This window comes from Melospiza georgiana, chromosome 9, assembly GCF_028018845.1.
Source record: "Melospiza georgiana isolate bMelGeo1 chromosome 9, bMelGeo1.pri, whole genome shotgun sequence".
NCBI classification, from domain to species: domain Eukaryota; kingdom Metazoa; phylum Chordata; class Aves; order Passeriformes; family Passerellidae; genus Melospiza; species Melospiza georgiana.
Genome location: NC_080438.1, coordinates 28,387,250 through 28,412,565, shown reverse-complemented (window position 1 = coordinate 28,412,565; position 25,316 = coordinate 28,387,250). Strand labels below are relative to the sequence as shown.

Below are 25,316 nucleotides of genomic sequence, written 5' to 3'. Positions count from 1 at the left end.
CCACAGGCCCCGGCACTTCTGAGCAGGGCTTTGAAAAGAGTTTCCAAGAGCCCTACACAAAAAGTCCTTTCAAAAGTGCTCCATAAAACACACCTGAAGAAAGCCCTTTAGCTCTGTGCTCTCTGTTTAGCTCAGGTGTTGTTTTTTCACACACAGAAACACATGTACAGACTTAGTGCACCATACAATGCCCCACTAAAGGCATCAAGTGCTGGTTATAACTCCATCCAAGATCAACAAGGACTTTTTCCACAAGCAACCCTTTGTGTTTGGGAAGCCTTTGCCCTGAATTTTACTGTCTCCAAGTCAACCAACAGGTGCTCTGCAGTCAAACGTGAGCTATTTAAGTGCAACCTGCATAACAACTTCCCAGGCTGGCAGGCAACCTTAAATAGTAGTTAGGAATTGGAATGGGTAAGTTTTATGCAGACAAACAGAAACACTCCCAACAGGAAAAGAAGGGGAGGAGGAGGAAAGGAAAATGATATCTTTCTTGGTTTCCATTTAGTTTTCTCTTTCATATGTTGGCATAATAATCCTCAAAGAAGAGAGCAAGGCTCCCAAAACCAGACGCCGTGATAATCTGACATTATACAGTGGTTGTTCTTAAAATTTTCCAGTTTTGTTTTGGACAACAACATAATGTGCTGATTGTACATGGGATATTCTCTCCACTTGCACAGGGCACAGATAGCCTTTACTGCTAATACTGAAAGTGTGTTATTTCAGACAAGTTGACTTATATTTTTTTTCCCCTGGAGAAAACACTTTGGGGTAGGAAAAAGAAAAAGTGAAAAAGCCCTCTCAGCTAGATGCCAGATGTGTCATTTTGCATTGTAAAGCCACACCACAATTTATAAGCCATGCAACTGCTCATTTGTGTACCTTCCCAGATCAGATGTTTAAGTCTGTTTGTAGGATCAGTGCACTGTAAGGCATAAAATGTGATGTTTATGAAGCAAAAATCATACCCATTTGAGATGCCACACAATTACTAAAGGGTGAAATGCATCCCTGCCTAAGTGTTAAGTTTCCAGGCAGTGAGGGAATTGTATTATTCAGGAGATTGTGATATTCCTGTAAGTGCCATTATTTCTGCTACTGGGATGTTTCAATCTGCATAAAAACAAACTCTTACCTCTTCTCTGTCCTCTTGCTCTCCTGTACAAGTACTGGCACTGTGGTTTATTATATTTAATCATATATATTTAGATCTGTGGGGCATGGGCAGGAGAGACACAGAAGAGACATGTTCCTGGGCACTGCTTGTTCTGAAACAAGAGAGAACAGGGAGCAAATCAAACCCCTAAACAGCATCTATGGTGTTATAATAGCAAAAAATAGATTTACATTTATTGTGTGGTCTTAATATGTGTTATAACACACAGACATAGGAACAGCCACTCCAGTGAGAGCCAAGAGAGCTTCAAAACCCCACAGAGCATCATGGATGCAGCTGGAAGACAGACAGCACCTTTCCATGGGCAATGGGACGTTTACTGGGACATGCAGATCTCTGCATGTGAACTGGTTCTGCTTGCACCAAAAAAAGGCATCTGTAGTGCACAACTGGCAGGAATTCGACAGCACAGGGAGGGCAGATGAGATCACTTCACCTGGCCTGGCCTGCCAGACAGACCCAGCTCAGCTGGGGCAGTTCTGCTCTTTGAAGACTTGCTCAGTATCAGTTGTGCAACAGTTTATCAGCGTGGGCTGCTTCCGTAGATACGGTCGTGACCCCTGAGAGTGGAAAAACTTGTTTTGTTGTAGTGGAGGGATTTTCCTGAACTAGGTTAAATAATATTTATTGAATTAAAGTCTGCAGTTGCTGGAGCTGCTCTGGATAGACAGAAGCATGGCTGAGATCTTTCTGAGATCTTTCATCTTTTCTTTCATCTGCTACAATGCAGAAAATCACTGTCTGTTCATTTTTATATTCCTTCAACCTTCAAACCAGAAACTCAGAACTGGCTTTCACTATCCCTTGATCCTTCAGACAGAGAAATCTGACAATTCCTCAAACCACAGGAAACTTAAAAATAGCACTTGTTCCAGCACATCTACACATTGTTGTTCTTGAAATCTGGGTTAGAAAATACTTGCAGGGTCTGAAAGAGAGAAGCCTGAAGCAGAATGTCTCTATTACCACATTCCTTTATTTAAACAATTAACCCTGTGAACAGAAGAGCTGCTGAAACTGGATTTGTTATTGATTTTATCCCTTAAGACAAATTCCTACATGGATTCCCCAGTAGTAAGTGGTTTTCCTCTACTGCAATAGAAGGGGAGAGGGGGTACCACAAGAAAGAAAGACACAACTTGGGCCTCTGCACTGTATTCAACTTTTTTTTTTCCCACTAAACACCTGGGATTTTATTTTCAAGGCCTCAACCCTTAATTGGAAGAACAGGTTGGAAAGTTACTGGAGGAGAAATCCAGACATTTCTTTATCCTCTCTGCCCTGCAAGTTTTGTCATCCAGGGAAGCAGGTGCTGGTGAGTTGTACAGGAACCCACTGGAGTACTCTACAAAGAACTTGCAAGGATTTCTTTTGGGAAAGCAGGACACAGGCCTCCCCTGGCACTAATCAATAGCCTCTACTGGATGCAGCAATTCTGTATTTATTTACCCTTCACCCTCACACTTCAGGGGGCAAGCACACTGTTTTCCCTGGAGGAGAAGTCTCACAGACTGATCTAAACTCAGTTAACAGCTCCAGATTTGAACTCAGATGGACGTGACTCCTCCCTGCTGAACATGCCCACTGAAGGGTTTATTAGCCCACACAGCAACTGCAGCTGCCTCCTTTGTCCTTACTGGAGCACACCTGGATTTAGGGATCTCCCTGGCCAGCAAAAAAGCCACTCCCTGTTGCTGCAAAACAATGAAATTAGAGCAATAGTTGTGTCACCTTAATCCGGTACAGGAACCTACAATTTCTTATTATGCATTTACCTATTTTAAGCAGTTCCTCAGCATGATACACTTTTCTCTTGCCCCTTTTCACACACTATTTGAATGACTTCCACTGCCTTTCAATTACAATCTACTTGTGAAGAGCCTGTGGTATCTTTTTGATAATCCTTTTTAAGTACAAACTATCAACAAGGTCTGCAAGTGTCCAGACAGAAGCAGAGTGAAGAGGTTATGATTTGCAAAATGATGTTTCTTTTCCACTGTAGGTGGATCAGTATGTGTTTAGGAAAAAGTCTGCTATCTTTTGGGAATGTTTCCAGTTAACTCCATGCTAACCACATTTGATTTGCTTGGTTCTGCCTCAGGAACTGAAAGTAGCTTGGCTCCAGCATTAAATAACCGAGCAGGAAATAGCAGAAGGTTTACCATGTACAGGCTGGCCAGGGGTGGAGCGACAGATTGAACTAAAAATACAGCAAAGATTGGTTTGGGGAGATTCAGATTGGTTCCAATTTAATTAGGAGATATACAAGCTCCCAGTGCTGGTGATTAAGTTATCTTCATTGAAAACACATTGACATATTCAAATGTCACCATGCTTCAAAAAGGGAAGTGTTGAGACATAAAAGCTTAATGCCCTAAAATGAGGATCTGGTCAAAAAATGCTTTCTGCACTTTGTCAGCCTGTCCCCAGGCCCTGCAGCAGGCAGGGTGCTTCCTCTGCCCCATCCCACACACAAGTAAAAGCATTAGAGGAAACTCTTAGCTGCAGCAGAAAATTCACCAGTAGTGCTAATCTTATAAGTTTAATCATGGGTGGGGATGGTGTTGATTTTGCAGAGAAAGATAGGAATAACTTCAACACTTAGATGAAAAAGGGCAAGCAAAATACAGCGCTGCAAATTCAGTATAAATATACAGATATATTACAGTTAGAAATTTTGATGAAGTTTTGGCAAAGTAGTAGTTGCAAAGTTCTTAGCAGCAGAGACTTTAGCACTAAAATATCCTTACAATCAATATTTAAAATCCTTCAAACTACTGTCCAATCTTTGAATTAACTTGTTAGAAAGATGAAATAAAAGAGTTTATGCCCTCTGATGAACACTGAGGCAGCATCAGTGCAATCAGTGAATCAAGGCAAAACCAGCAGAAAGGAAACCCAGTTTCAGAGCTGGGTAGCAAAGTCTAGGTTTGTCCCTATATTATTCTTTCAACAGTAAATATTTTACTGTCTCCCAATTGCATTCCGAACAAATGAACCCCACTCCAGATCTTAACTGGACTGCAAAAATAAAACCTCGACAGCTCATTTATTGATACAGTGAAATATCCAAACAAGTAATTTTATTGCTATGAAGGAAAATATAACAGCTGGAAAAATAAACCTCAAGCTGTCATTGAAAGTTTGGCTATAGAGACAAAAAAAAAAGTGAAATGGTTGAAACAAACAGAAAAAGCCCTTCCTGAGGAATGCTGAGAATGGGGTGAGCCCCAGATGCTCTGATTCCTGGCACATCCATGAGGCTGTTCAGCTTGATGGATGGAGAGATCGGAAATCAGGTGGGAAAGTGCCCCCCTGAAAGTAAATCCACATTGTATCTAATCCACTAGGGAGGGAAACTGTGGGAAAAAAAATATTGTTGGCAGAGTCTGAGGCAGGAAAGCTGCCACGCTATTCTGCTGTACTTGGGAGAAAAACAGGAGCCCAGATGTTAACACAGGGTCTCCCTAGCCTGGAAAAAGGAAAGGCAAAGAATACCTATCCAAGAAAGCTACTCCTACCATTATCAGTCTTCCCAGTTCTATTTAAAGAAAGCAAAAGCGCCAGGAGAAGAAGCTGTTTTGCAGCTCTGCACAAACAGCCGCAGATAAGGGTGGTACCAGGTGTCAGCTTGCCCTGCAAAGTCACTGAAATGTCAAGGATTGTTTTTCCTCTACTCCCTTTCTCTTTCCTCCGACTGGGAACTGCCAATGTTTATTTAAAAGATATCCCTTGTATTTGGCAAGAATGCCAGCGGGGCAGACGTTAATGGATTATTCTTTGGGGCTGGCAGCCTGCCAGGGTGATAAGGATAGCCTGCCTGCCCCAAGGCCCAGGGCCGTGCCATTAACGGGGCGGCAGCGACGCAATCGCCCGGCCAGATGCTCTGCTCTACTGCGGGCAGCAGACTTTAAAAGCTGCTCCAACTCCTACTTGATCTGACCTATAAAAATAATTAAATAAGTAGAGAGGCAGACACGGGCTGTAGAGGGGCACTAATCCATCCTTGAGACCCAGGTCTGAAGCTTCTCTTTGGCAGTGGCGCGGAGAATTTGCTCAAACCACCATGAAGTCCCTGAGTGTTTCTGTTCACTGCTCTGCCCTTGAACTAGATCTCAACCTGGGAGCCCTGAACTCTCCTGCTAAAAGCAGCACAAGTGAGGGACCTCATTGTACTGCTGCAGCTCAGCATGGAATGACAACAAAAGCAGAGCTGGTTTGAGCTCGGCAGGGCAGAGGAGGAGCCTGGCTCTGAGCAGCGATCCCCGCGGTAACACGGTGAATGCCACTACCCCCTGAGACGGCAAGCCTGAAAGAATGGGATATTTTGTGTCGTGAGATATATTTAGATTAACATTGTTTACTATTAATCTTCTCTGCAATGCCCTTTCTTTCCCAACAGACAAAAAAAGCCCAGGATCACTCCACCCCTGTTATCATGTGTTTTTTGGAAGACGACCTTTTCCATGGCCCATCAGACAGCACAGACTGTAATTAAGGTGCTTATAATACAATTTAGTAGAGGCAGGAGCTGGGGCACAGTAGCATTTACTGCTGTGATTGAAAGCCTTAAAAGTTATGAGGAATTGACCAAGTAGTAATTTTTTCTGTTTGGAGCTGGCAAAAAAAGAAACTTTGTGCTCATTTGAGAAGCTGGGCTGCCACTAATGAAGTCAGAGCAAATAGAGCTGCTTTCCTGTTTCTCATGAATGCAAACAACGAAGGATTACCCTAGACAGGTGTTCCCTCCAAAAAGAAAGATGCAGCAAGATTTAGCTACATTTTTTTTTCCTCTGGATTTTTTTCTCACTTTAAACATGACAAAAGAAACCCCCAGTGTCACATACTGTTACCTCAGGAACGTACCACAGTCCAATTTTGATGGTGACCTCACTTGGTTCAGATGTGGCCCACACTAAAATCAGGTTGAGGACATGCTAAAACCCTCATATCAAGCTGTAAGTCATTCCATTCCAAGAGTGATGGCTGATACTTCCAAAGGAAATTCAGTGCTGAAATAAAAATACATTTCTTTTCTTCTGACATTTCATTGTTCCTTTGCACAGCCTCTCCTGAGGTTTTTAAACAGGATTGTTCTTTGAAACAGGATTCCAGCAACAGCACAAAATTCAGACATCTGCAGCTGTAGAGCCGTCCTCAGTCTCAAGGCCATCATCAGAGGAGTCAAGAGAGAATTATACAAGTCCAGACAGAACTAATCCAGCAGCAACCTGAGGTCTGGAAGTTGGTCTGACTTCTCTGTTCTTTCCTTACTCTGATGGTAAGGCAGAAATTTCAGTTCCTGCCCTGAAATGTTACTGGGTTGTCAACAGTGAAAGTTATTGAATTCTTGGATGTAGCTTTGTGTTAGCATCAATTCCTGGGGTGGTTATTTAATGTGGAGGTTCTTTGGTATCAAAGTGCCTTGGACTCTCAGCCATGAATTACTGGAGCTTAAGAAAGGCAAGTCACCCATGGATGTAGTGCAAGGTAAATCAGCCATGGATGCAGTGAAGCTGAAGTCACCCATGGATGGAGTGCACAGAGTTTCCAGGTTGTGATGGCACAGGCAAAGCAGGGTGGAGGATAAAAGGAGCACATCTGCAAAGTGGGATACACAACTGGGGCCTGTAAACACCGTTTATTATTGTTTCTTTATCTCTCACTAGGAGACAAAGCTGGTGTTTCTCAGCAGCAGTTTTACCACGACAAATAGCAATCTGATTCCATGGTATGACAGCTTATTCCTAGCACTAGGAGTGGGTGCACCAAGGCAGGACAGATGGAGGCTGTGCCACAATCAACATTCAGTGGGGTGTCTGTCCTCACCCACTCATCTGCCTGCTCATTCCTCTCCAACTGCTCTGGGACTGCTCTGACCCCACCCCTGAGCTGTTTCTTTCCCGCTGCCTCCTTCGTTGTTTTCCAAGAGCTTTCTTGCTGCCCACATGTGTCCCCTCCTCCTCTAGGACGCTGTATTTTCTACAGAAGCAACAGATTGCTGTGGTGTTGTCCTTTTGATCTAATGAGAGAAACTCCTACAACAATGATGTGCATGTGCTTCTTTTTTCCTCATTATTTAGCAAGAGACTTGGATATACACATCTCCCTCAGGATCCTGCTTTTTCTGTGGGTCCTACCCCTACTGCCCCTGCTCTCTCAGCTTAACAAGCTTTTCTCTCCAGCCTACACCTGCATCATTTCTGCTGCTTCTCCCGGTGCAGCCCTGAGAGCCCCCACACGTCCCCTGCCCTCCCTGCCTCCTGTGGCTGCTGTTCTCCAAGGGAAAAAACCTTTTACACACAGCGAGGGCAGCAACGATCTCAGTGTCACTTCACAGATGCTTACTAAGTTCTTAATCATCCTGTGTTTGTCCAGGGCTGGAGTACAACACAGGGGTTCTGATTTCAGACACAAAAGCCTGGCTTTCAGTCAGGCAGGATGGACTCCAGGGTCACTGCTGAAACACCACTAGCACTGGTCCATGTTCTGTTTTCCCAGCTCTGATGAGCTCTCTGTGGTTGAGCTTTATTTTACAGCGATATCAGGTTTCTTTCTCATTTTTACTCTTTATCATTTTATTTCTGAATCATGGATTCAGGATGGATTTTAAAACTGGCAATGATCATTGTACTGAGACTGTTCTAAGACCTCAAAACCCTATAATCTCACACAGATAAATGCAGCCTTTAAAATCATCTGGGGAAGAGAAGGAATGGTTATACTCATGTTACTGCAGTCACTGAGGCTCTTACAAACCTGTGTGTTGGTAGTAAGAGAACCCAGAGCCAATATGTACTCCCCAAATAGTTTTCTAAATCCCCTGGAGCACCAGCTAACAAATCCATGTTTCTGTGCTCTGGTTAATCTCAGAAGGAAACAGCACAAAGCCAAACTCTCACTGACTAAGGGAAGTATAAATGTGCATTTTCTTAGTGATTAGAGTTGTACCTATCCAAGGGAACTTACTGCAAAGGACAATTCTTTGCCTCTCATTCCCATCCAAACCATAACAAACCTCAGGATTATGAGGTTATTTAATTTTTCCAAGAAAATTTTCCTTTCCATGCTTCACCTTCTTTCTAAGCAATTTATTGGATTGTTTGTGTTTCTCTGTAGATTCCACCTGTCTCCCCAAGTCTCCTGGCTGGCCCTGCCCTGGTGGGCTCCTCCAGCCACTGGTACTGAGTGGCACAAAGTGCTCCAGCTCCCAGGGCTGCAGTTTGAACCCCATAAAACAGCTCCTTCCCTTCTGGAGCCTTGAAGGACTGTGGAGGTCATTTAGAGACCAACCAGCAGCTGCTGCTGATATGGGGGAGGAGGTTGCCCAGGCTGAGGATTGTGGCTTTAAGGGAGCACCACACATGGGATTCTTATCTGAGGATAAAGTGTCTTTCCATCACTGCCAAATCTCTCCGAGGCTGTGGACACGGATTCTGACACAGAATCCTGTGAATTCTGTGACATGCTACACAAGCCTGTGCATGTACACACCTGTATTCTGTCCAAACTCCAAAATTCCTCGTGTTTTTTCTGGTGTTAAAGTGTCTCTTTGGTCAGAGCAAGGCAGGGCTGTGAACACCCCTTCTGAACATCCTCCCTGGGAGCCCAACCATGCCCTGAAACTGCTCCCGTGCTCTCTATTAAAGTGGGAAGAAAAAAGAGCAAAGCTCCTGCAGCTCAGTTAGGTCAAATACGAGGTTTCATTTGCCTGTTTGCCTCATTTTGCTGTCATCCTGAAGGGAAAAATAAGGGGTGGGAAGGCACCAGGAGAGAAAAGCATCATAAATCATTCACTGTATTAGCAGGAGGCTGGGTCGGCAAGCCTTGCTCATTTAGCTACCTTAAATTTCATCCAACCTGCTTATCCCCCAGCTGCAGGAATAACAGACCACTTGAAAGGTAATATTTCTGCTATTAGTGAAGAAAAGAAAAAATGTGATCTTTGCTGTAGCATGGGAATAATTTTTCCAGAGCTACACAGAATGAGCCTGAGTGAATATTGCTATTTTTGGCAATAGCCCTCCTGTTTAGCTCACATCAATAATTTTAATGCTTTATTTGTGGTTTGGGCTATAAGAAATGGTGAAAGCCTGCAGAGAAAAAAAAGAAAAGTGTCAAAATTAGCTAAATAATTTTGAGTTCATGACATTCATAAAAATACATGAATGTTTTCAGAATTCTTAGAGTCTATACATGCTCATAAAGCTGAGCTATGAAAGCATTTTATTTTACATATGCAAACTTCACCAAATTATTCTTTATGAGGTTTTAATTGGACCTCTAAGGTTTCAGTGGTTACAATGACAGACTGTCAAACATTCTTAGATTCCTGTGTCTTGCAACGTCAGGAACACAGAGAATCTCATGTTTTGTCCCAGTAGCATTTTTCACAGTATTTTTCACTTTTTATATCGCAGCAGCACTGACTCAGAGGCTCTGGTGTTTGAGGTGCTGCCTAAACAAAGAACTAAACCAGACTTTCAAGGTCTCAAAGCTCTTTACATTTGATGGGGAGATATTTCGCTCCAACAATTACAGCTGATGTTGCATCATCTCCCTTGCACTCCCACAGCAGTTCTGACCCCTCTGTAGGTGGCCAGAGACCCCTGTGCTCCCTCTGAACATCACTTTTCCTCCTACGTGCCACTGCTTGCTTCTTCTGTTCCAGAATCTGCTCTGGGAGAGAGCAGCACTACTGGACTCTGTGTGGGAAAAGATGGGCCATAGGTGGGAACATGCTCAGCCAAGAAATCTGATGTCTCTCAGGGCTTGTTGCAGATTGGTCACAGGGTTCAAAACACTTTATTTCAGAAGAAAAGGCTTGATTCTTAGCTTGCCCTGAAAAGTGTTCCCTTCCTCCTTTACAGAACTTATCCAAGTCTTGATTATTTGTAAAAAATAGACACAAAAATAATGTAGTTAGTTTCCCCTTACAAAAACCACTTTAAAGCATGAACCTACCCAAATATTCACACTATCTTAAATACAAGAGGAATCACACCCTAGTTAGTCGTATTGCTCAGGCTGCTGTAGTTGGGCATGTGCTTCATTAACTTAAGTGGATTAATCAAGAAAAGGTATTAACTGGGAGAAATTTTGTCTTCAAGCAAATCAAGAAATGAAGATGCTTCTGGAATTCATGAAAAAATAAAGATTTTCTCATGTTTTTACAGGCAAACAGTTACACAGAAACATCCATTCAGGCTCAGCAAATCTAGTTTAGGACTGTTGCTAAGTGAGTAACTTGGGCTAGAGAAGGAATAATCGTTTTTACTACTGCATAGCAACTCTGTTTTTTTCTAAAAATTACATGTTTAAGTTCTGCAAGTTCTACAGCCAACATTAAACTCAAAATGATCACACTAACAGAAGAAAAAGTAAAAATGCAAGAAGGGAAACTATAGTGCCTTTCCCCAGTCAACAAATGCCCTTTAATGATGTCAGGCTGAGACTTACACACAAAGAATTAAGTGACCAGTAAATTTTTTTTTTTTTTTCCATTTGAAGCTAACAGGGTAACAAGGCCATCTGCATGGTGTTTACACCATGCACTGGCTGCAATTAGAAGCTGTGAATTTGGTCATTAGTTGACTGGTTTGAACACAACTGCGTTGGCTGAAATGCCAGCCTCAAGAGCAGCTGTTGTGGAGTGTGTTATTGTAGTTAAGACCATTCCTGAAGATAGAGGTTCAAGGCCCTCTGGAGAAAAGAACTCAGCTTTCCTATGGCCTGGGTAACAATTCCCTTCATTAGACTTGGGTTTTTAAGTTCCATTTATTCTAAATCTAATTATGAGTATTTGATAAAATAGCAATGGATTCACAGCAAAGAAAGTATTATGGTTATCAGGTAAATTAAAGCTAAAACTAACTGGGAACAGTGAAAACTGTATTTTCTAGCAAAATTACAAAAATAAGCTATCATCATAAGATATGAATGCACAGAAGATAGGGGTTTTCACAATGTCCCTGAGATGATGGGTTGTCTTTCACTGTATTCCAACATGCTCAAATTGTGTCGTCCATCCTCAGCCCAAGAACCTCCCCCCTTCTCACACAATTTTTAAAGACCAAAATTAGTGTTTTAAAGCAGCTTTGCTGCATAACCTCCTACCTCAAGCCACTGCCTGAGGCACAGCTGCTGTGAATCATTATGTAGAAAAATATCCCCCTGAATAAGGCAGTGAAAGTGCATTAGAAAGAATATCAGGATCTCCAGAGCTGGCACAGAGAATCCCTGCAGCACAAGTTGATGAGAATGAGCAGATTTCCAACAGCATAAAGCTTGAATAACAGTGGTTGAAAGGAACTAAATAGGAATCAGCCCCACACTGATTAGGGGCTGCAAGGGAACATGTGGCCTCAATCAGGACAGGGCTGGTTTTGAGAACAAAAGCTGCTTCTCCCTTTCCTGGGGACACTTCTTGAATTACATATTCCTTTACACAGGAGACATGCTGGGCCATGATACACAGATAACCACCAGGCCAGGCACAAGGTTTTCCTCTGCTCTACACCACTGTAATTATCTTAAGCAGGGTTTACAAATAAAAGCAGTGCTCCCCAGCCCCTCATTTCATATATATCCACCTGTCACGATATATACAGCAACCACAAACCAAACGTGGCCTCTGACTTCACCTCAAACAACACATGGCCCAGGGTTTCCAAGTTATTATTTGATAATACTGGAAGGCATTGCAGTGTGTGGTCCATCAAAGGCATCTGAGCTGCTCACTCACCCCACACTGAAGGAAGGTTTCCCATGCTCGTGTCTTTTAGCTGGCCTGTAATTTGAAAAGGATGATTTTTAGAGCTGGTTATAATTTAAACCTTCCAATGTTGAGCAGGTTTTGGACTAAAATGGCAACATTCCTTAGGGAGGGAAATATGAGAAAAAATAAATTAAAATTTAGAAAATCTTAGACAATTATTTGTTTTATTTCACATTCAGAGCACCCCAGCATCCTTGTACACATGGTCCTACACAAAGTAAATGCTTCATAAGGAATTCTACTTCATGGAATCCCAGAATGATTTGGGTTGGAAGGGACCTTAAAGCTCATCTTGTTCCACCCCCTGCCATGGGCAGGGACACCTTCCACTAGACCAGGTTGCTCAGAGCTCCATCCAACCTTCTGGTTCAGAAGGGAAGCTCAGTTTTTATAAAGCTGAATTCATTGTGATGTCTCCTCACACATCAGAAAAGTACATTTCAGCCTAATGTGCAAAAACTTAATGAAAATGTCCTTCCCCTCTTCCAGCTTTAATAGCTTTTGACCCAATTAGATTTCAAAGACATTTAACAGTGCAGAAGAGATTTGTAAGATATGAAACTTCTCTGAACTGTGTGAAAATAGGTAAGTGTGTAGGCAAGAAAAAGGTGATTAGTGCTTCCAGCAAGGGAAAGGTTGCAAAATGGGCTTGTCCTTAATGAGACATCATAGACTATTTTCCATGCTGGAAATGAGAAATGTGATGCTTTTCCCAGTGGTGAGATATTTAATTACAGTTTTGACCTTATATTCACTAAAAAACCTCAACATAGAACACCAGAGTCAATGTATTTTGCTTCTCCTTCTTTGGGTTAAACTCCTTGTTTGTAAAACAGGGTAACAAGAGAATTTTCTGGTTAAAATAGTTAAAATGTGATGGTTCATGTGAAGGTGAAAGAAATGGGCAAAAAGAAAACAAGAGCACTATTTTAATTGAAAAAATAAAAAAAGGAGCACCTGCTAACTTTGATCAGATTTCCTCCACTCTCCCTGGCCTGCAAATATAAACAGATGGGGTGCCTCAGGTAAAAGATATCTGGCAGCATGGAAAGATCTCTTCCCACTGGTAATGAGGAGATGAATCATATTATCTCACTAAAGTAAATATTATTTTAAGCCAAAATCTCAGTTATATTTCATGGGGTTTTTTCCCTTCCATTTCTGAACAGATCCCACTGGGTTCAAGGTGAAATCATCTGGCATGTTAATAGGATTGATCCATAGAAAATGATGGAGTAAAAAATCCCCACCCAAACCAACAGCTGTCCCACATCTCATCTGGGTCACTGCTGCAGCCTCACACTCATCGTTTGTGCTGGGTACAGAGCTCCTGGGGCAATTCATTCCTTGTAGAGAGCTGTGAGGACAAGGAAGGTCCAGGAGTGGGGAGTTCACCTTGCGGCCTGTGCGGGAGCCCAGGAGCTGCACAAAGCCGTCATTCAGAGCACAGGAGCGCTGTCACTGACACAAACACTTTCCAAAACATTCTTCACTGCAGTTTTGGTGGAAGGTGTGACACAGCTTCAAATATTTGTTTCTTTGTTTCCACGGGAACAACAGCACAGTGGTTTAATAATAAAGCAACATCGATCCTCGGAGTTTGACAAAGTTCCTTGATTTTTGTTTTGAGTTAAAGATTTACTTTTCTATGGGTTTCCACTTTCCCCAACAACCAATGAGTTAAACTGTTTTATTTTTTATTTATTAAACTGTGGTTTAATGCCCTTTCAGTACTTTGGGGGGAAATCCAAAACATGAAAGACAGGTCTTGAGAAATTTGTATTGTCCTGATGCATAAGCCAAGCTTTCCACTAAACACATTCAAGGAAGTTCCCATTTTGCAGACTTGGAATATTTCATATCAGATCTTTAATATTCACAATCTTCAATTACCCCCTCTGAATTATGGAGTCGAGACAAAACGTCACGGAAGGAAGGAGCAGAGTCCAGAAGTTGGGGCATAAAATGTCGTCAGCACTTGAACTTTAATCCCAGTTGTGAAAAGAAGGGAGGAAGTTCAAAGGCTTTTATTCACACAGCTTCATTTTTAAATTGCATTTTAATATAAAATAGTCCAAATAATTCTTTGTACTGTAAAATTATTTTTATACTATAAAATTTTTTGTATAAAATAGGACTATAATAGTCCTTCTCTCCAGTCCATAGGAAGAGGAAAACTCTTCCAGAAGGTGTGTCAGAGCAACAGTTTACTTGAAAAGTTTCTGCAAAAGTCAGCTCAGAGGCATCTGTTCATTTAGAATGCAGAGAACCCAAGACAGTGCTCCTGTTAGGCACCAACATCCTTGTTTAAAATTGGGCTATGGATACATTCCCCATGGATTGTGTGTAAATTTACTGGACCTGAAAGAGGTTGGTTTGTTTTGTAAAAAACTAGGATTGTGATAAATAAATGGTTTTGAGACTGAAAGAATTTTTTCCTTAAAGTGACAGCAAAGTGTGCTCAGACATTATTCTCAAGCTTGATGAACATATATGATTATGTACAATTCTGACTAAAATATCTGATGCTTTCAAAATACACACAAGAGATGTTCTTGCCCCTCAGAGGGATATGGATGCAAACATCCATACATCAGGTACATTTCCTTCTCCTAAGCATGAGTATCACTACTATTATTCAAAAACCCATGGAAGTGGTGCCCTAGGAAGCTGCTCTGCCCAAAGTGCCTTTGCATGATAAACTCTGGAAGAGTGTGAGGAGAATCTCAGCACCAGTAAATACTAACCATGCCGCTGGAAAATAAATAGAGGCTGACAAATGATTGCTGAGGTAATCCCCGTGAGAGTGTCTAGACGAAGGGAGTCAAACCTCCAGTCCGTAGGCTGGAGCTGGCTCCCTGGAGCCTTTCCACCAGCCTGCAGCTCCTTGTGCAACACCCACTGCAATTCAGCCCACAGGCACCTGCTTGGCGGCGCCCGAGAAGGCCACGGAGAGCAGCCAGGGAATGAATCCTGCTCCCCACCACAGCTGTCTTGTCTTTCACTTCTGCTCCTCCAGCCCCAGCCCAGGAATGCCTCAAACATCTCTTCAGCTCTGCACCAGGCACAGCATCTCCAGGTCTGCAGAGCAATGGATTTGCTCAGCCACACTTTGTGTTTCACAGGTCTGAAAGGGGTTAGTTTTCCACAAGCCGTGCCTCCCTTTTGTCTCCTGCCAAGGGAAAAGAGAGGCAAGATGCAAAGGAAAGATTTTTTTTCAAGTGGAGATGAAGCAAAGGGTACTGGAACAAACCCAAGCAGGAGCCAAAAATTATTAACATGGAGGAAAAAGAATGATCAAGAGTTGGAGGAAAAGCTGGGATAGAGATTCCTTGAGGAAGCAACACCTGAATAATGATAAGTAAAGAGACAGAGAACTGTTTCATAAGGCATTTTCTCCTTTAGGTAAAAAAAATTATTTTTTCAAACTTCAAATGAAATCTGTAACATTCAAAAATAAATAAATCTCTCAGCAGTGTGAGAGGAGTGCAAAATGTGTCTCTTCACTCATCACCCACAGACTTGAACTGAAATAGTCATTTGGCCCTTGCCAAGGTGTGCAGCCGCTTCAGTAGTGCTGTAAATCAAAAGGTCCCCACAGTCTCCACACAAGCAAGTCTGAAGGTCACTAAGCATGATGCAACAATCAGGCATGAAATATCTCTCACTAGACCTGATACTTTATCATCAAGACTAGGGAAAAAAAGAAAAAAAAAATCCATGATGCACCTGTACTCTTTCACATCTGTCAGGATGGGGTGAGAAAAGGCAAGAAGAAAACAACAGATTGGTTTATTGTAGTCAGGTAGACAGTGCAGCACAGCCATCCTGCTCAACATAACAAAAACAGCTTCCCCAAGCAGGATGGGAATGATAACTTCCCTGAAATTTGGCAGATAAAACAGATGTGGGCAGTTTTGACATTTCACTAACATTTAGATCTCTCATCAGGCAGGTGACTTCATTCTCTCTGCCAAATAAACAATCCAAGCGCTTGCTCACCATGAGGAGACTCTCGTACTTATCTCCAAGTCATCACATCACCAACATCAAAGAGTAAGAACAGCCCCTTTCCAGTAAGAAAAACATCCCAGTACCTGTAGGAATTCGAGGCCTGACCCACCTCTGTTTGTGAGAGGTGGCACAAGATGAAAATCACCACAAGATGAAAATCACGTGGCTTCACGGGGCCTCCATGGGCAGCTGTGCACACCCCGCCATGGCATGAAAGGTCCTGCTGTTTTCCAGGCAGTTTGATTAAATTACAGCTACTCTGAGAGACTTAAATGAATTATCAAAATGAGCAGAGCAACCAAAACTATCACACACAAGAAATCATTCCTTCCTTCAGAGGGAAGAGGCTCTGCAGCAACTCTGAGTCTTGGGAGAAAAGTGCTCAATTACTTGAGGAGAGAATCCAAATAAATCCTGTTTCCTTGGGGAAATCCTGCCTTGCTCTCAGCCTGCTTGTTGGATCAGTTTCTATTTAATCTCTTTCACTGGACTTTTGGCTAAAGCCCACCTATGTGTTGTTTTCCCAACAGTGCAAAAGCAGCTGCTTTCCCAAGGCCTGAGAAGACCCATCTGACACGTCATGCTCAGGGCAGAGCAGGCAGGGAACCCTCCTGGCTCTGGGACACTGAGCCCATCCACACAAACAGACCCAATCTGCTGCATCCCTGCCAGCCAGACAGGGCTTCCATCTTTTTAGTTACTTGCACTATCTCTATGTTAACCAAGAAGACCAAACAAAAAGAAAAATAAAGCACAGAGAAAGAAAAACAAAAAAAACCTCCATCTAAAAAACATTCCCTGTGCCAGAAGTATTAGTTAATGAGTCTGATTATTGGAAGGCAGTCTAAAGCCCTGATTAACTAGGGAAAGAAAAAAAAAAAACCACAAAAAGAAAAGAAAACAAAAACTCCTAACAAGAATAACTACTCTCCACACTTTATTGAGGGCAGCAATCTGTGCAGAGGGAACCATCCTCCCAGTTGCTGTCTCCCCACTACATCCACCAAGGGCATCTGCCCTGGCCCTAGCAAGGGCCAACCCTGCTCTGGGGCACAGCCAGAAGATCCATGAGACAAGCCAAAGTAAATGTGCTTTTCCATTTTTTAAAGAGATGTCACTCAAAAAGGAAATTCAGACTTTTTGAGCCATTCTGAGGTTTGTCTCCTGTTTACCTACATCTCAAGTAGCTCCAATTCTCAAATTCTCACAATTCCAAGGAGAGAGGATAAGGCTCCAACCCTTTGCTTTGAGATCTCTAGAGGAAAGGCAATGTTCAAGTGCCAAATACTACAGGTTTCCAGTGGTCTCCAATATCCTGAAAATATGTTATTTTTAGTATGTGGCTGGCAGAGAAAGGAAGTGTTAAATCTTGGACCAGTATCAAATCTGACTGAAAATTAGCAGCTAGGAACATCCTCTTTGATTATTTATTCCACTTTCCATATCCGAATGGCCCCAGAGGGACAGTAACAATGACAATCACTAGGAAAACACCTGCTGATGGCAGGTTAGTACAGAGCATTTGCCTGGCTCTCTCCATGAAAACATCCTGCAGTTTGTTTCCTCATTTTTGACAAGCAGATTCCTGGTGCAAGCAGGATGGTCTGTCAGGAAAGGGCCCTCATGCTTTGCTGTAACTCCTCCATTGCAACACTTGTAAAAGAGCAGGAGACAAGAAGAAAACCACACTCAATCCTCTTCCAAGTGCCTTTATAATTTTCTCAGAGGCCCTTATGGCACTGAGCCAAGTTGCTTGTAACAATCACAGCCCAAGAAGTGCATTACAATTGGTCAGGGCTCGTAGAGGCTCCAAGGCCTTTCCTCTCACTATCTGCTAGAAGCTTTCTAAATTAAGAAACATGTCCTGCTGCAGCTTTAACAGCATTTTGATCTCAATTACATTTGGCATGGTGCTGGGCCAGCCTTCTTTAAATCACTGGGGTTTCTACGGGCACCAGTCAGTGTAAAATTGGAATTCATGGCACTTGCCTGCAGGGTGGACAGCCTCAGAGAGGGCTGATGGAGCAGGACACAGCTCTAGCATCATGTTTCTCATTTATTCAACACTAAATCAAAATTGAGATGCCACCATGGTGCTTGCAGCACTCCAGGTTTGCCCACACTGTCAGAGAGGGGCTGAGCCAATGGCTGGGAGTCCTTGGGCACCATCCTCAACAACCAGAAAATCTCCTGTACCACAGGTCAGTCTCACTCACCCATTTCACACTCACTGTATCCAAATCTCTGGTGCCCACAGTGCCACGTGGATCTGCCTCTGTCACACTCTGCATTTAAAGGCAGTGGGTCTGTGAGACATCCACACAGGGAGCTGCAGATCAGGAGGATTCCATGGTGCACATGCAGCTGGCATAGCACAGGCACTCCCAAGGTGCAGAACACACTTTGAAATCCATTAAAAAAGCTGTTTTCTTAGCAGTATCAGTGCAAAGCTATTGGGAACTTTCTCCCTGAACCAGCCAGGCTTATCACCACTGCAAACCCACTCTGAGCAGCAAAGGCTAGGGTCTTGCCTCCAATTTTGGCTGCCTTGCTGCAGCAGAGATGAAGACTTAGCTCCAACACACATGGAATGACCTCTACTGAAGCACAAAGCAGCTTTCAAACCCTGCTCCTCGTCCTCCAGCTCCCAGCATGACCCCAGAAACACCCAGAAGGCGCCAGGGCAGGGCATTTCAAAGTGCAGGACAGCACAGGCAGCTGTCACACGTGCCCTGCACCAGAGACAGGGCACAAACAGCTCTGAAATGCAAGGGGAAGCCTGCAGTGCTGCCAGCTAATAAAGTCAATACAAACGACATCAGCCCCTTCAGGTCAGAAGGAATGACAAGAGGGACATGCCACAGAAGGATGCATGGACAATTCACAGATGGACAGGCAATCTCAATTAAACTGTCCTCCCCTCCTATTCTCCTCTGAATTACAGCTTTAAAACCCCTTAATTATCTAAACTCAATTAGTCTTAGAATATTTGAAGCTTCCTGTTCAGACTAATTTCTCTCTCTTTCCTCATTTGCAGCGCTTGACTTGCATTAAAGAACACTTAGTGCCTGTGGTAAGGAGAACTTTACAAAGGCGGGTCAGGACTGTGGGGTATTGACAATCTCCCCTCTATTCTTCCTGTGCCTGAGAAGATCATGCACTTAGTCCTCCAGATGAATTTTCAGCAGCTCTGACATGCTTTTTCATGCCTTTTTTTCTTATACCTTAAGCCAAACATTTCCATTGCTAGTAGCAACTGTCATTCATTGCAGCTATTTTCACTCCTAAAGGTTTCCGTCTGTATTTTCCATAGTTATTTGCTAAGCAGTAATTTTTTATTATTGCTATTATTATTCCTGAGAAACAGAAAAACCAGGGTGTTAATTCCAAGAGAAAAAGAACATGAGTGGCAAAGCAGGTAGTAAGAGAAGACAATAGAAGGAACCAGTTAAGATTCCCTTTTGATTCAGCAATGCAGTTTCTTCATATAGCCTAAACCTGCACATTTTCATTCAAAGGGCAGCCATATAATCAGTGAATTTGGAATTTCCTACTGTTTTAGCCTCTGCAGTGTTGGATACCAATGTAAAGATTTAATTTTTTATTAGACTCCTGTAAGAAACCTTGATCTTAAGGTTTTCTGCCCTTCCTGAAGTCTGATTCTCCCACCAAAACCTATATGAATATATATTCATTCCCCATTTCAGGTGAGGAAGCCCATGGGACCCCAAATAACACAGATGTTAGTAAACTCATACCTCCAGAATTGCCTAAATTTTTTTTAACTTTTACTACCTTGATTAAAAGGTAGATGCACCTCCACAAAATATGTATTTTGAATTGAAAATTTGCTACTTCCACTTAGCTTAAATCTACAAAAAAAAAAAAAAAAAAAAAAAAAAAAAAAAAAAAAAAAAAAAGCTTAAATTAACCTTACAATGATCATAGGTTGTACTAAATGAAAATATCTGTACTTAAAGCAAGTCCCTGCTGCCTCATGCAGGCAAGCCCTCATGGATAGGAAGCACAGACATTGAGGGCATTGCTCAAGATGAAGTAAGAAATGTCAGGGCAAGCCAGAACTGAAGCCAGTCTGAGTCCTGATTCAGCACTTTAACCACAGAGCTGTGTCCATGAGGCACTGGCTGTCTGTGCTTGGGATGCTGTGTGGGATCAGATGGAAACTGCTCCTCTGGGGAGCCAGACACCTCTGACTAAGGCGCAGGAGCAGGATCACACCTTTCCTGCTTCACAGGAAACTTCTCCCTCCAGAATCGTTCTGGCCCAGAACTGGCTGGAAAACAAGAATTAAATTTTGCAACTGTTTTTGACATTTTGCATTTAGTTCCATTCTTGCATTGGGCTAATAGAAAAGTAGACCTTTTTTTTTCACATCAAAGCACAGACACAAACCTTTTTCCCTCCTGTCTCTTAGGAGTGCTCTTAGTGAGAATATCATATCACCCATCCCCTCTCAGATCTTCAAATCCTGCAGTCTCTTCCCTCCACGAGTTTTACCTCTGAGCGAAGAAGGTTTCCAACAGACCAGTTCCTTTGAAACTATTACATTTCTACCTGAAGTTCTGATATTAGCAAGTCATTCTTTCCCAGAGATTAGCATTTTCTTAAGACATAAAATTCAGGAGGAAGAAGCCACAGACCATGTTAGTCCTGGGTGCCAAGATGTAGATTATAATGCAAAGAATAATTTTGTGCAGTCTGTAGCTGAAAATGTTCTCCAGGCTTGGTCTTGTGGAATGGCCCAATTGTGTTCTCAAGCCATGCATTGGGTTTGGGTTTTTGTTGGGTTGGGTTTGTTTTTTTGTTTCTCTTTATAGATGTTGATTCACAGGAAAATTATTAAGCTTTGAATTTGTTTTTTGGCTTCAACCTAAACTACACTCTTTATGTGAACCAAGGGGTAATGCCAGTTTCAGGTGAGGAATAAATTGTTGTTGTGCCTCTTTCACCTTTTACAGGGAATCCATGTACAGACTTTGGAAGGACATTCCTACCTTCCAGCCACCCAGCTGAGCTGCAGCAGCTATTACTGAAAATTCCAGGTTGTCATTTCAGCAGAGAAATTTCTGTAGTGTCAAATCCATATCAACTTCAAGTCTGGCCCTACAGGTATGAAAACTACTTCAGATAAAATGCTGTCATTCATGCAAATGATCTAAACTTGGGAATAGTGAATATTTCAGCACCCAGCAGGGATAAGAAACTTTTTGACTTTGACATGGGTAAGAGCCTTCTTCTTTCACCAATAAAATATTGTGGGAAAAACTAAAGTAAAGCTAAAACTACATAAACTAAGTTATTGTAACAGCTTCTAAAGACAGATGAGAGTCATTACATTATTTATACACATGAAGGTATTGGGATAGACAGGATTAGATGATTTACCCAAGATCAAGCAGTGAGTCAGTGACACAGTTTTCTGCTGTCCAGTGAAAACACAGATGTACAGTAAGCTGAAAAGAATTCATTTATTCCCCATATCAAAAGGAAAAAGGATAGAGCTTTCTCTCTAGCCCAGCTCATGGTTCCAATAAGTGTTGATAGAACTGAATTTGGCAAGCAGGAAATTCACTGCACTAGTCACACATGCAAAGCATTTGCTAAAAACAAAAAGCTTAAATTACTCAATTATCAACAGTTTTCACTTGCCCAAGCCACAGACCTATCAAAGTTGTTTCTTGCTGATTTCTTGAGGAATTAGAAGGATACAACCCATCCAGTGTCCAAGGCATGGCATAATCCACCAGGACATTGTGCAATGCCAGAGTCTTGCCTCATGTCTGAGTTCAAATTGCCCAAACTGCATTACAGGGTTTCAGTCAACACCAGCTTGGATGGTGGGATTTTTGACTTGTCCATGGCTCAGATTTTAGCAGCCTGATAGGATCAACCTGGAAGAAGGAACAATTCAGCTGAGGGCTTGTCAGCCCTCAGAATGCCCTAAAGTGGGCTGTATCCTGCCATAAATATTTGCACAAAAATCCTGCTGACCTCAGTGGTGGTTCTGGGTACAAAATGATGGCAGGATGTGGTCACAGTGATCCTTCTAATAATAGGTTTTCCATTGAGATCAATGGACACTGGGCCCCATTTCATTGCCAAAGCTTGGTTGGGAGCTCTAAAGAGAGACATTGTTTTCCTGCAGCAGGGAGCACACACTTGCCAAATTTATGTCTGGCAAAGGCAGACACTTATTTTTAATGCTAAACAACACCAAAACTGTCTGATACTAATTAAGAGAGTGTCTTCCTTCTGAAAATCTCAAGGAAAAACAATCTTCCAATGTGGTTTTTGGAAAGACACACAGAAAACATTAAAACATTAATATATCTGCATGTAAAGTCAGATATAAAGTAAGTGAAAAACATTTTCCTTTACCTGAATGCAATTTTAAGATGAGTTTAGCATACATGGAAGTTTCTGGTGCTCAGCTCTTCAGGAAAGTCACTTTAATATAGGTGCTGAAGACCCAGACCCCCAAATAAGTTTCTCACAGGCACATTCCTGAGTCTGTGGGCAGCACCCCAAACTCCATTTTTCCTGAGCCCATCCCTCCCTTGGTGTTCATCACAGCTTTGATGCTTATATGTAGAAATCCTTATCTTCAGGATCCTAAAGGATGACTAAATGTTTTCCAGTGTTTTATTCATTATCTGAGTTCAACTTTAACTGATTTTAATCTTGTGGTTCTGCTATAAAGATAAGCTGAAGTCTGCCAAGGAAATAAACATTTCACAGGTTAACAGCACAACTCTTCTAAAGAGGAAGCAGGTTTGTTTTCTGCCTTATTTTCTGGAAAATGTTAAAACAATAAAATGAATAAGAAGCAGTGGAGAACAAGTTGTAAAGGAGCTAATTTCCTGCTCACAGCAGCTCTGATAAATTTCAATCCTGGATGACAGGGGCTGTGGAGAGCGAGGGGAGGGCTGGCTCTTCCTGGAAAGCCAGACAGGATAGGATTGATTTGAGACATCTTCATTGCCAGAACAGCTGGTATTGGCTAATCATCAGAAAACAGAGACTTCGACCTACAGAGAGCCAGGAGCGAGGCAGACGTCTGGACCAAAACTTCACGTTCCAAATGTGAAACTGAACAAAACAGCAACAAAAATAATTAAAATAAAGAAATAAAATAAAATGGGACCAAAAAAAAAAAAAAAAAAAAAAGCGCCCCTCCTCACTCACACACAAGCCTTCCTGGAGCCAAATGCCAAAGGAAGTGCCAGTGCCCTGACTAACAAAAGAATCCTGAAACGCTGCAGGCTGCGGTGCCAGCAGCACCCAGTTGCAGTGGGAGGCTGCCTGACACGGCTGCCGGATGCTCCGTGCCTGCCGGATGGAGCAGACAGCTCAGCATGAATCATGGGGCAAAGGATTCCTTCAGTCCGGGAGGAATCGGGACAATACACAGCCTGCCTGCTGTTTGCTGCCTTTTTTTTTTTTTTTTCCTCCTTCTCTTTTTTTTTTTTTTTCTTACTACTCCTGACTTTGAGGGACCAGCCGTTTCCTTCCTGCTGTGGGCGGGCAGGCGGCACATGACAGCTCATCGATGGATCCGTGTGTGTGAGCGAGCACAGGAACCGCAGGGACAGGAGCCAGCCCGGACCCCCGGTCTGAAGTGTCCCATTAACCCCCGGAACCCCCGCTCTGACCTGAGCACATCTCCCTTCATCCTCCTCCCAGGGCACCCCTTCATCCCGGTCATGTGCTTTGGACACACACACACGGGATTAGGAGTCAGCCCTACAGCAGAATTTAGACTGCTGGAAATCCTTCCTGGAAGGAGGAATGTCTCCATCTCCCTGGCCACAAGGCTGGAATCAGCACAGAGGGAACAAAAAACCCACCAGAGTTCCTTAGGGTTACAGGCAAAGCTGGCTTTGGTTTTCTGACTCCTCTTGCCCCAGAACAGGGAGGGGAAATGCTGCTATAGGGCCAGCCAGGTATCTTCACTCCCACCTCTGTGTGTCTGGGAACTATTCGAACCAAGCTCTCCTGAATCTGATGGACCACTTGAAATTATTCTCAATGGCCGTCAGATTTCTGATCTCTCTACAAACCCCAGGTCTGCTCTTAACATTATGGTTACATGGAATCAAGCTGTCTTCTCTGGACCCTTTTGAAGGTCATTCCACCAACATCATTCTTCTCTCAGTTTCCAATCGCACTTAGCAAAGTTTCAAATCAATACCCAATTTTTTCTCTCCACAGCTTGTCAGCCAACTTCAGCATTACTAATTAAGCTCTCCTCCCTTGGCTTAGATGATTCTTTCCCCTAATGATTCCTCTTCTCCTACTCCCACCACGCCTGCACATGTTCTGATGAGGATCATCCACCAGTTTTCTGTTGCCCATGTTTTATGGGCTCCTAAGTTTCCTACTCCATACAGAAAGCACAAGAAGCAAAGAAGAAATCTCATCCACAATCACAAAAAAACTACAGTGTCTCTGTGCAGACACAAATCCTTCTGCACTCCAGATCTTCAACATAAATTCAGGCTCCACCAAACACTTGCAAATGGTACCAGGAGGTTGGAATTTGGTTTTAAAACAATGGGAATAATGATGTTTAAAGAAGAGAGTGTATCAGCAGCTTGAAAGATACTGCCAACATGCCCAGTGGGTATTATTTGCCATGTTCTTAACTGATTACATCTTTATCAGCTGAGAAATTTTCAGAGGTACTGAGTATCTGACGAGGGGCTGCAGAGGCAGCCACTGACCCTCTCTACCCTCACTCTCACCTTTCCCATTAATAGAAGAGCTTCCATCCTACTGCTCTTTGTACTTGTGTTTGTCATCTCAACCAAGCCCTCAATAGCAGCAAGTTCAGATATTTCCTATGGGAAAGGGTGAAAGGAACAAGTTCTGGTTATGGTCTCCCACATGTGGTGAGGCTCCTGCTTGGCTAACAAAGTGTGAATACTGATAAACCTCCTGGCTGTGCCTTTTGGCCATGCCCTGCCATAGCTCCTGAATCAGCAGCGTGGGTGAGCTGTGGGTAGGGGAAGGTTCATGATTAACTGCTCCCTGCTAACAGAAGAATGGTTTGCAAATGAGTTGCTTTAATCCCCAAGGAGCGTCTGCAGTGCCTACAATTTGTATGGTCCCATTGTACTCTTGTAACAGGTGTTTCACTTCCATGAAGCACTTCTGGGCTTGCTGGCAGTGGAATAGGCTGCATCTTTGTGGAGTGACAGTCTATCTTTTCTGCACATATTATTTTTCCTTTTGCCCAAATCATATAAAGATATTGATTGATCAAGAATCCATCAGTCATTTATCAATTAGAAATGCAAAGTTAAATGCAACAGACTAAACAAA

At 42.7% G+C, this 25,316-nt stretch overlaps 1 protein-coding gene across 11 annotated transcripts in view; it reads right to left on the bottom strand.

The window, feature by feature from the left end:
* The window catches only part of FGGY (FGGY carbohydrate kinase domain containing), a 283,064-nt gene that overhangs the window by 210,428 nt on the left and 47,320 nt on the right, over positions 1–25,316 (bottom strand). For 6 of the 11 annotated variants that reach the window (XM_058030720.1, XM_058030722.1, XM_058030724.1 and 3 more), the window contains one exon: positions 1,139–1,271. The exons of the other annotated variants lie outside the window; for them this stretch is intronic. The gene's annotated coding sequence lies outside the window, so the exon portion shown is untranslated. The remainder of the gene's footprint in view (positions 1–1,138; positions 1,272–25,316) is intronic. 11 annotated transcript variants of the gene reach the window in all.